This window comes from Cupressus sempervirens, chromosome 8 (assembly GCF_028749045.1).
Source record: "Cupressus sempervirens isolate cs-2001-9-10 chromosome 8, ASM2874904v1, whole genome shotgun sequence".
In the NCBI taxonomy this organism is placed as follows: domain Eukaryota; kingdom Viridiplantae; phylum Streptophyta; class Pinopsida; order Cupressales; family Cupressaceae; genus Cupressus; species Cupressus sempervirens.
The window spans coordinates 174,942,394-174,954,478 of NC_143125.1; positions in this window are offsets into that span (position 1 = coordinate 174,942,394).

The following is a 12,085-nucleotide window of genomic DNA, read 5'->3' on the forward strand; positions in this document are numbered from 1 at the left end:
CCTTCTTCTTCTTCATATCTTTAGCAGTAGGCACACCAACTAGATCAACATGTTCCACTATAATTGAGGATTGTGCATGATCTCCTATTCCTGCAAGATGAAATCACATTAGACTTTTCCATGTAGGGAAGTTGTCTCTATTGAGCTTGGGTACTTCTCTCTTGGACATCTTGATCTTTATACTTCTAGTACCTTCAAACTAGTTCAACCAGTAGATGGCTTTGATACTAAATGTTAGAATTCTTCAGAATAACTAAGAGGGGGGATGAATCAATTATTCAAGGTCTAGATGTACCAATAAAACTTTTTCACTTACCTTAGTGAGCCCATTAAACATTCATGCATCCAAGTTAATCACTTAAACTTGTAGGTTATTGATAAATCAACATGAAAGATCAACACACATAACACAATGATTTAATGTGGAAACCTAATTTGGGAAAATCCACTAGTTTCATGCTACTCCTTTCTCATTCTTTTGAAGTGATGCCCTATTAAAAGTCAACCCTATTAAAGGTTACAACACACACTATTAAATGTGACCCGGTTAAGGGATTTTTATCACCCTGTTAGAAGTAAGCCTAGTTAAAGGAATTTAATAAGCCATTCACTTGGAATGCCACCCTATTGAAGAATTTTTTAATGATTTTTAATTCAACCTCAATCCAAAGGATTTTACTCTAACTAATACAATTTCTAGAGAGTATAGTAGAGTATTTGATCTGATATAGCTTACAACTTATCTTGTTAGTTTTAGATCTCAATTCAATTCCCAATTTTGCTTGGCCTTCAATCTGTATAGCTCTGACACCTTCTTCACTCTTCATGCTTTTGTTTCCTTAAGCCTTTTTCTTGTTGTGCCAATGCAATCACTCATGTGGTCACTTGTCAAAGTAGAGTCTCTATCTCTATTCTTCCCTGGTCTTTTCTATAACCTTCTCAATGTCTTATCCTTGACACCATACATTCCAACTCTTTTCTTCATGACCAAACATTCCTTAAATAGAAAATTAGAATACTTTTGTTGCTCTATTTTTTATCATCCAAAATAGGGTTTGGATGTATTAGGTAGGATACAATGTATCTACCTCTTATCTTGTTTCTTCTAGAAACTTCATGTAGAATACACTTGAAATGACCTAAACACGGTTAACCTCAAATTCTATACCACCAGTTCATCATCCTTATCTTCCAACTAGTTCATAAAATTTAAGATAACAAACTTATTGGCTTAGATTTGTCAAATCTTTGACTTTTCCAATAATGCAACAACTCGGCATTATTTACCTTTTGATGCTCGACACATATTTCATTGCTTGGCATCTATTGTGTTTTCACTCAGCATCAACTATAATTTACTAGATGCTTGGCACAAACTATGTTACTCGACACACACTAGAATTTTCTTTTACTCGGTACCAACTGATATTTTGCTTGGCATGAACTGACTTTTCTTGGCACCCACTATCAACTTTGGTCAAGCTTTGTAGATAGTCTTATTGTGGTCCCACAAAACACACCCAATTCCTCACTAGGAATGGGTACCCCCTATTTATTTTGAACTCCTAAACTCATAGTTTGAGATTTGGGAAAAAGTTTTAGAATCAAAAAAATTGAAAAAGTATAAAAAATAAAAAAAATAAAAAATGAAAAAGACAAAAAAAATCAGAAAATAGAAAAAGATATTAAAATATAAAATTCCAAAAAAAAATTAATAATAATAATAATAAATAAATATTCACGCGTGTGACATGCGAGGTTTGCACCACACACCTATGCACTTGCGCATCTATGAGGGTTATAAAACCCCTCACCTAGCATGAATCCCTTAACCTTTTTTTCATTCATTTCCTTTTCTTACTAGTTCCAGTTCCCTCATCCAAGGTGAGTGCAATGTTTTTTCGGTTGTGCCCTGTGTGAGCATGCCCACGTGACCTTCCACCATCTGCACCCAAGCACACTCCACCTGTACACTTCACCCACACATGGAGCTTCATGAACCCATGTGCCTCTTCTCCCTTCACATGCACGGTGCTTTGTGCACCCGCACACCCCCAATGCTTCTGTCCGTGATGGGTGCTTCACATGCCTACGCACCTAGCTATGCCCGTTTTTTTCTTTTTTTTTCTTAATAAACCCGAAAGCCCAAAAAAAGATTTAAAAAATAGTAGAAATAAAATAAACCAAAAAGGATGCATTTTTTTATTCAACACTCATTTTAGACATGAATTAAACATTTTCTTTTACAATTAGTTTTTACCATTAAGCTAATAAATGTTTTTTCTCATGACATACAAGAGATTAAATGGCAACCACATTTAGAATGACAACCAAGCCCGTAGTTTTCAAATTTCAAGGCATACCATCCAAATCAATATTTCATGATGACCATGTGGAAATTTGTAACAAACCAATTAAGAGATCAACTTTGGTATCTTCACTCATTTGTTTTGGTTTGGTAAATGCGGCATCACATCCTATATAAGTATAATTAGCAAAACTAATCATGACACTGGTACAACATTTTGTTCTTGATGAAGGGTGGTCAAGAGTGTCACTGGAGAGGTTGTGTTAGATCTACAACCCAAAAATATTGAGAGGGTCTTCCATCTCCCAAGAGTAGACCAATTCATTAGACTCTCATATGAATTTGTAGAGAGATGGTACAGGGAGCACCAATAGGAGGCAATAGACATTATACAATCATCATACCTCATTGACAAGCCTCCTAGGGGAAGATAATAGGCAAAGTGGATATGACCTGAGGATACATGAAGGAGGGTATTGGTTATTCCATTATTCTTTTGAGTAGAGTTATGGCTTTACCTACAGTAAGCCACCTCAACATTTCAATGTTCAACTTCATTGAGACCATCACAACAATGAAGATGCCACTGGACTGGGCCACCACACCAAGTGAAAAATTGTGTGAGCAATTGGGGATAGTAAAAGAAAAGAAGAAGATCTATATGACTTCTTACATGGTATACTTGCTCATGGAAAGGGTGAAAAACTAGACTAGTTTGTAAAGGAGAGGCAGTATGCAGCATCTTAATGCCTGACCACACATAGTCTACCCTCAACTAGTAAAGAAGAAGCTCTCAGTGCAAATCAAGGAGTATAGAATCATGAATGATGCATTCATTTTTGTGATCATTTGATTCATTGAGGGAGATTATGGGAAGAGGCTATCTGATGAAGCCAAAGAATGGATTATAGTTCTCATAGCCTACTTCATCCAGTTCAAAATGTTCACATATCTTTAGTTAGTTAGTGCCTCCATCAATCCTAAGAAGCTCCCAAGATATCCAAGTGACAAACTAGTGCTATTAGAGATTGATCGACAAATTGAGTTGGCATATGAGAAGATAAAGAGACAATGAAGACCTTGCTAGGCATGGCCCTTGCTCATTGGATCATATCAGGTGAAGTCTAAACAAGATATTTTGTCCTTCAAGTGGGAATGGGAGAATTATCCTCTTGAAGAATAAAAATATATCCAACCTTATTTTGATAACATTAGGAGAGTAGAAAGTCTGGCAGGAAGAGAGTTTCACCATGAGGATGCTATTGAAGATCACTGGATGAATGCAACAAATGACTACAATGTCTACATAAGGATTATTGTAGGATGACATTGTATCTTGCATATAAGGTGTTGGTCTTAGAATAGTTTTGACATTTGAGTGTCAACACACTTAATCACTTTCTACTTTGAAGCTAAGTACACTATGTATGTCGAGCCATAGTATGTGCCAAGTCAGATTTTCAATAGGTGTCAAGTGACTTTACGGGCCAAGTAAACAATAGATGCTAAGTTATGTATAGGTTCCAATTCATAGTCAATGTCGAGCAAGTCAAAATCATTCATATGCAAAGAAAGATATTGTGTAATAGGTGCCAAGAAAACAAGGAGACTATATGTGTCGAGCACATGTAGTCTAGTATGTGTCAAGTAACACAGAATCAACATATGAGTTTGTGCCCTCACAATTTTAGATGTAAACCATTTTTGGAGCCAACATAGAAGGATTTTGAAGGAAGATAATGATAAGATCAAATCTTTTGCATTTCCTATGTGATTAGCATACAACCAATCAAAAAAATGGAAGAGGCATGCAACCAATGAAAAAATGCAAGGAATCAGTGGGAACTTAAGATTCAATATGGATCACAGATCCATACCTAACCCTAAATCTTCACAATCTTTAAAAGGAGGATGAAAACCCATTGTATGTGTGGAAGAGAAAAGTGTATGGGGAAACTATAGCAAAATTCAATGTGAAGTGTGAAAGACATAGAGGAAAAAAGATGCAATTATACATCCAGCTAATTAGAATAGAACAAGGGATAAGAACAGAGATCACATCAAGAAAGGATCACATCAGAGTGAGCAGATCAGGTGCCTGAAATTAGTAATTGGAGATTGTAAATAATCAGGTCAAAGGTTTCTAATACATTCTTGCTATTGTATTCGATGTTGGAAATCCTACATTGATAGGTTAGTTTAATAGCTAGGTGGGAGAACCTTTGGAGAAGGTGATTGAAAATCCTATGGAATTAGGTGGGTTTAAGAGCCTATTATAAATCCTTTAATAGGGTGACACTTCATGTAAAGTGTTTGTAAATCCTTTAACTAGGTCACTATTGACATAATGTAAAGCTTTTAACAGGGTAGGCCTTTTATAGGGCAGACCATCAGAAGTGGTCAAATAAATATTGCTACAATAATTTTTGTCAGTATCATCCCCACCCCAATTTTACCTTCTTATTCCTAGAGGTTTTTTGGGTCACCAAATTTGGTGTTATGAGTATTGATGTATGTGTTTATTCTATTTTTATTTAAATTTTTTACATGCATATAGTTTACTTTCAGTTATTTTCTTTAAAGAATTTGAAAAGGTTAAAAGTGTGATACTTTTGATTCACCCCCTCCCCCTCTCAAAATTACTCTTCCCATTTTGAACATTCCAACAATTGGTATCAGAGCACTAGGTTCTCACAAGGAGAAGCCTAATAGCTTAGAGAAAAGGTTTGAAGATGGAATTCTTCAAACTTGGGAAGATTATAGACAATCAAGTGATTGATGTGCAACTTGCTCTACACAAACTGGAGGAAGCTAGGGAAGAATTGAGAAAGTCCTTAAAAACAAGGAAGGATATAGCCATAGATGAGAATGACATACACTCCAAGGAGATTAATACCACACAATTATTTTCCAATGGAGATTCCAAGGAATTTGATGTAGCAATAGCAGAATTGATGGAGAAAAATAGAGCACAAGCTGAAGAACTCAAAATACTTAAGCTTGAACAAGAATCACAAGCCATAATGCTTTGTGAAGTGACTGAACAAAAAGAAGAGAGCCATAGATGAAAAGCCCATGATAGAAGATGACAAGAGAAATCTTACCAATAGACTGGAGGAAAAGACAATTGAGTTTGAAAGTATCTCAAACATGCAGTTGGACACCTTAAGCTAGATGATGAATGCTCATGATGAGCTAAATATGAATGGCATTGAGATCTCCACTTTGAAGATACAAAATGATCAACTACAAAATGAATTGAAAAGAGAGAAGGAGATAGTAGAAAGCTTCAACAAACCCAATGATGCCATCAAGTATTTTGAGCAACTACTGAAATCCTCAAGGGCTAGTAATGATACTTCAAGACTTGGTTACACAAGCACTGACCAAGGAGAGTCATCCAAGACTGCAAAAGAAAGGAGTGACAAAGGTAAGAACTCTAAACCCACTTGTCATTTTTGTGGTAAAAAGTGACATACTTCTAATGTATGTAGGAGCAAGATTTCTCATCAGCATGATAAGCCTAGAAGTGCAAGCTTTTGTCACAAGTGCAAAAAGCAAGGGCATCAAGCATATGAATGTAGAACCAAGACCATGAGAACACCAAGATTTTATGGTCATTGTTACAATTGCAAAAAATATGGACATAGAGAATTTCAATTTAGATCAAAGCCTATGTGGACACCCAATCAGCCTGCAAAAAGAAACAACCATGGTCATCACCACAACTGGGATTACAACACTAGGTATAGTTGTCACTATTGTCAGGAGTATGGACACATTCCTAAAAATTGCATAATGACACATTTTAGAGGGAATTATAATAGATGGTTAAGTCAAACTGCATGTTTTAGTTGTTTGAAGACTAGGCATATCAGTAGGAATTTCCCAACAAAGTCAAAAGCACCCAAGACAGAAGTCAACAAAGGTAAAGAGAAGGTTGATGTTGAATGAATAAGAGGCAAATGAACAAGACTTGGAAGAAGAAATATAAGTGCAGCACATCAAATGGAGAGATCACTTCACCCAAAAGGTCAAGTGATCACACCTCATCTAACCAAGCATGAATAGGTGTATGGGATTGATATACAAAGTTGTATCATACATCAATCCCAAAGAACAAAGGAGTACTACAAAGAAGAAATTTGCATGAGAAAAGATGTCAAGTCAAAATTTTGAAGAAGCTACTGAGTTACCTTTGGATGCCAAGCAAAGCTCTAATAGATGTCGAGTTGCTAATAGTGATTGAATTGATAGTTGAGGCCAAGTCAAATAGAAGTCTACTAGATGCTAAGTAAATGCAATACAATGGGAGCCAAGTCATGTTGAAACCTTCAAGTGCTAAGTTTACAATTGTATGCACAAAGCATTTAATGCTACATTTTGATAGGTATAAGGCCAAATTTTGATCATTTTCATGCCATTCAAATGTAGAGAAAAGATGAGAAAAGAGTAGGAGTGATCATACAACAACCTTGAAGCCATTTTCATCAATCTCAATAGTGATTTAGCATACATATCAACAATCTAAGGTATTTATCAAGTGTCGAGCTATGTAGAGTTGAATTTTTTAATACATTTAAACCCTAGTTTGATATAATGGCCTCTAGTTAAAGAAAACCCAAAGGAAAAGAAGGTCATGAGGTTCAGTTAGTGTGTAATGAGGTCAAACAACCTAAGTTTAGGCCAATCCCAAAAGTCACCTATAGAAATGACCCAGCTAGCACATTATCCATTATCCCACCTAAAGTTGTCATGGTGCAAGACATGAGAAAATGTTATAACTATAATATAGGTGTAGTAGGTGATCTAGAAATATTCCAAGCTATGATAAACTATGTGAGAAAAAAATACTAAAGGATGAATTCTAGATTGTTGAGAGAAAGGGTCTAACCAATGCCCTAATTTACCCTACTGGTTTCAAAATAGAATGGATACAGATTTTCCTCAGCAGAATTCATAATGGATGTTTATGGTTGGAGATAGGACCTATTAAGATTACAAAAAGGATAGTTCATAGGGTTATGGGTTTCCCTACCCTAGATTGGCCTAAGACCCTATGCAATGATTCTAAAGAAATCATTGAAAAGAATACGAGAGCTAAATGGAATAAGAGGGGAATGACTATTGATACTATCACCGATCCTCTTCTAGATTTTGTTGTGAGAATAATATCCCACAAATTCTATCAATCCAGTAGATTGAATAGTGTGCCATGTATAGAAGTTGATGTAGCCTACAAACTAGTGAAGAAAGATCACACATATGATCTGTCAGAACTTATGTTGTAGCAAATTAATGAAAACCTAGGAGCAATAAGGAGATCAAAAGGTACTCAATAAAAATTTGGTTTAGTTCTTATGTGTATATTTTTTTATGTTGTGGAAGAGTTTCCTTCTATAGGAAAGGTGAATTAGAACCCTAACAAAGCTACAATTACACAAATTAATGAGTTCATTGATCAAATGGGTGACAATTTTGAAGCACAAATGACAAGTTACTTTGAAGATTTTAAGAAATCCATGAAGAAAAGGGTTAGAATACTAGTTTCCCTAGTGGAAAAGTACATAAATGACATATGCTTCTTGGTTGACATTGACAACACCTACATCTAGGCAGCCATACCAAGAGCGAGATGGCTAAGGCCATTGGGATATGAGCTTGATATAGATGAAGCCTCAGTAGCAATCACAACATTTCTTGTAGAAGAAATAGACAAGACAACTCATCACTCTGGAACATATGATGTTGTCAAATCAAAGGTTGAAACTAAATTAAAGATAGCCACTATTATCAAGAAGAAAGATAAAATAGTAAAGAAAATAAAGAAGAAATTTGGAGCAAGTATTGAAGAAGAAGTAGGTGGTGAAGAAGAAGAAGAAGTGGGAGAAAGTGAAGAATAAGAAGAGCAAGGGAAAGACCCAATAGAGTTGACACAAGGTTTATGAGAAGATAAGGAGGAAGGTGTCGAGGAAGAAGAAGTTGAGGAAGCACCTACACCTACCAAGAAAAAGAAGAGAAAGGCTAAAACTTAGCCTGTAGCTCAGCCCAAACCCAAGAAGGTCGCTAAGCTAGCTCAAGCTAAGCTAGCTCCAACAACAAGGGCTACTACAAGGGCATCTACACAAAAGGCCAAGGAACAATCAAAAGATAAGAAGAAGGCCAGTAAACAACCTATTGAAGAGCCAAAGAAAATAAGAAAGTATGTGGCACAGCCAGATATAGATGATGAAGAGAGAAAAAAGTCAGAGGACCATAGCCAATTTAGAGTGGTAAGTCATCCTCCAAAGTCTGCAATTGATAAATTTTGTGAAAAGATTAAGAATGTAGATTTAAATGATTTAAAGACACTTGATTTTAATAAGCTTAGTAGAGAAGAAAAAAATAAAGTAGAGGAATCTATGTATGCCATGATGGCAGAATTCACAAACACACCTCTAGAACTTGACAATACCATGCCTAAGGAACTATATGAGATAATTAAGAATAAATGGCATTATTATCTAAAAATAGAAAGGGAGATCAGAGAATCTACCCTAGCTCAAGTAAAACTTGACATGACAAAAGGACAAATAACAAAGGCTAATAAGAAACATGGTGGAAAATTTGCACCTAAGTACAGAGCCTTTAGCATCCTTCAAAACAAGATTGAGGATGTAGTAAATAAATTCACAAAATTGTGGAAAATAATTTATAAGATAAGTAATAACAAAGAAGAGGAAACAAATAAGGTAGAAACTAGTGCCAAGGAAAATATAGAGGAAAAGAGAACAGAAGAGAAGAAAGTAGAAGAAGAGAAGCAAGAGGAAGAGAAGGAAGAAACAGCAAGAGAAGATGAAGAAAAGAAGAAAGAGGAGGAAGATAAGAAAGATGAGGAGGATAAAGAAAAAGGAGAGGAGGAAGGAACACAAAAAGAAGATATGGCAACAACTAAACAATAGCAAGAAGAGGAACAGAATTTGCAAGACACACAAATACCACCTCCTAGCCCTCCTCATATAGCCATCACACCTGCAGATATAATAACTATTAAGGATGTTCTTGAAAATTCAGCTAATCCCTTAATTGTAAAGGATCTCTCCAAGATCCTTCACTAATCCACTTTATAGGAACAATTGTGCACAAGCCCTATATTGGTGAGTGTACATGAACTACAAAAGGTAGTAGCAGAACCACAAAGAGAAAAAGTGAAACCAAAGGAACCACCTTTCACCTATATAGCTACTAGCACAAAAAATGTGATGTTTCCACCACCTCTAGTAGTAGATGATATATTACAGAAGTCAAGTGTAGAGGAAAGGAAGTCAAATGAAAAGGAGGATACCTGAAAAGAAAAGGAGCAAGCCACCATACAAACATTGGTAGAACTACCAAAGATTGGCAATCCCACAAACCCTTCAAAATCCAAGCACTGAAGCCATACCATTACAAATCTCAACTCTAGGCTCAAGCTCAACTAGAGTGGCCAAGGTACTTCACTATGGAGACCCTAAATTAGATTAAGACATAGTGATACCTTCTTATTACTCCAAGACCATCACCATGGATCACATAATAGAAATGCAAGATGCTTTAAATAGAAGGAAGGGGCAAGAAATACTTAGAAAAGAGTATAAACATAAGCAAGCATTGAATGATATTAAGGACATCTTTATGGATGCATTCAGCTTGCAGTCACCAAATGAAGCAAAGCCTATAATAGAACAACTATCTGATATAGTTAACCAAGTGACCAATGAAGACTAGGATACAAATGCTAAACTTATGGAATGGTCTGAGAGAAAATTTTAGGGGAAAGTAAATGAGAAGATATCAAGTGGTATAGCACTTGAATAGCTAAAGTTGGCCAAGAAAATTGACAAGGTCAAAGCTGTAGTTGAGAACATTTTCTCATTGTACAAGAAGTTGTGTGATTTTTCCAACTTCACACAAGAAACAAATCAAAGGATATTGAGCTTGGAAAGAAATTTAAGATTTCTAGGCTAAGTTAATGCAAATTCAATCCTTCATAATCCCACATTTGGAAGTCCTCCACGAGGAGAAAGTATATGTTGAAATAGTTCTAAAGAAAGATCCTAATCTTTCTATACTTGATGGACTTGTACAACTTGCTGCAAAGACTGTTATTCAACACAAGTGACTTGACATTACTTTGGAGAATTGGGATGCAGCTCTTAAAACAATAATGGAGGTAAATAGTAAATTTTTGGCTAAGTATGGTATTACTCCTTAGAAACCCTTGACATTAGTGTCAAAAAGGGGGAGATTTATGTTTTAGGGGAGATATAAGGGAGATATAAATTTTGATTACATTCTTTCACTCCTTTTGAGAATAAAAAGGAAAGTTTGTAGATAGCCAAAAGCAGGAGATAAGTAATAAGACAAAAAAGAGGAGATACAAAAAATTTGGCAATAATATGGAAGATAGCTCTATTCCATATACGATCTGATACAAAATGTAAGAATTCCATAACTCTGATAGATTAGATAACACAGGTACAAAATATAGGAACAAGGCAAACGATAAAGAGTATCAGCACAGAATTTTGGTTTCAAGAATGATAGGGTACAATCAGCTTAGGGGGAGTAAACAAGGTATTTTGAATTTTTTTTGAAATTTTGTACATATATAGAATAGATTAGATAGGGTACTCGTAAGGCCAGATTAATAATGCATAGTTAAGTGTTTTTGACACTCCCGTCAAAGGGAGAGATTGTTGGTCTTAGAATAGTTTTGACATTTGAGTGTCAACACACTTAATCACTTTCTACATTGAAGCTGAGTATACTATGTATGTTGAGCCACAATAGGTGTCGACTCAAATTTTCAATAGGTGTTGAGTGACTTCAGGTGTCGAGTAAGCAATAGATGCTAAGTTATGTATAGGTGCCAAGTCATAGTTGATTTCAAGCAAGTTAGAATCATTCATATTTTGAGCAAGACAGAATGTAATAGGTTCCAAGCAAACTAGGAGAGTATATGTGTCGAGCACTAGTAGTCCAATATGTTTTGAGTAACATAGAATTAGCATATGAGTTTGTGCCCTCACAAACTCAGACGTAAACTATTTTTTGAGTTGACATAGAAGGATTTTGAAGGAAGATAAGGATAAGATTGAATCTTTTTCATTTCCTATGTGATCAGCATACAACCAATTAGAAAAATGGAAGAGGCATGCAACCATTGAAAAAAATGCAAGGAATGAATAGGAACTTAAGATTCGATATGGATCATAGATCCATACCTAACCCCAACTCTTCAAAATCTTTAAAAGGAGGACAAAAACCCATTGTATGTGTGGAAGAGAATAGTGTATGGGGAAACTATAGCAAAATTATGGGGAAACTATAGCAAAATTCACGTAGAGGAATAGAGCAACAATTATACATCTGGTTGAGTAGAATAGAACAAAAGATAAGAACAAAGATTGTATCAAGGAAGGATCACATCAAAGTGAGTAGATCAAGTGCCTGAAATCAACAACTAGAGATTGTGAACAATCAGGTCAAAGGTTTCTAATACTTTCTTGCTATTGTATTAGATGTTGGAAATCCTACATTGATAGGTTAGTTTAATAGCTAGGTGGGATAACCTTTGGAGAAGGTGATTGAAAATCCTATGGAATTAGGTGGGTTTAATAGCCTATTGTAAATCCTTTAATAGGGTGACACTTCATGTAAAGTGTTTGTAAATATTTTAACTAGGTCACTATTGACATAGTGTAACGTCTTTAATAGGATAGGCCTTTCACGAGGTAGACCATCATAAGTGGAAAA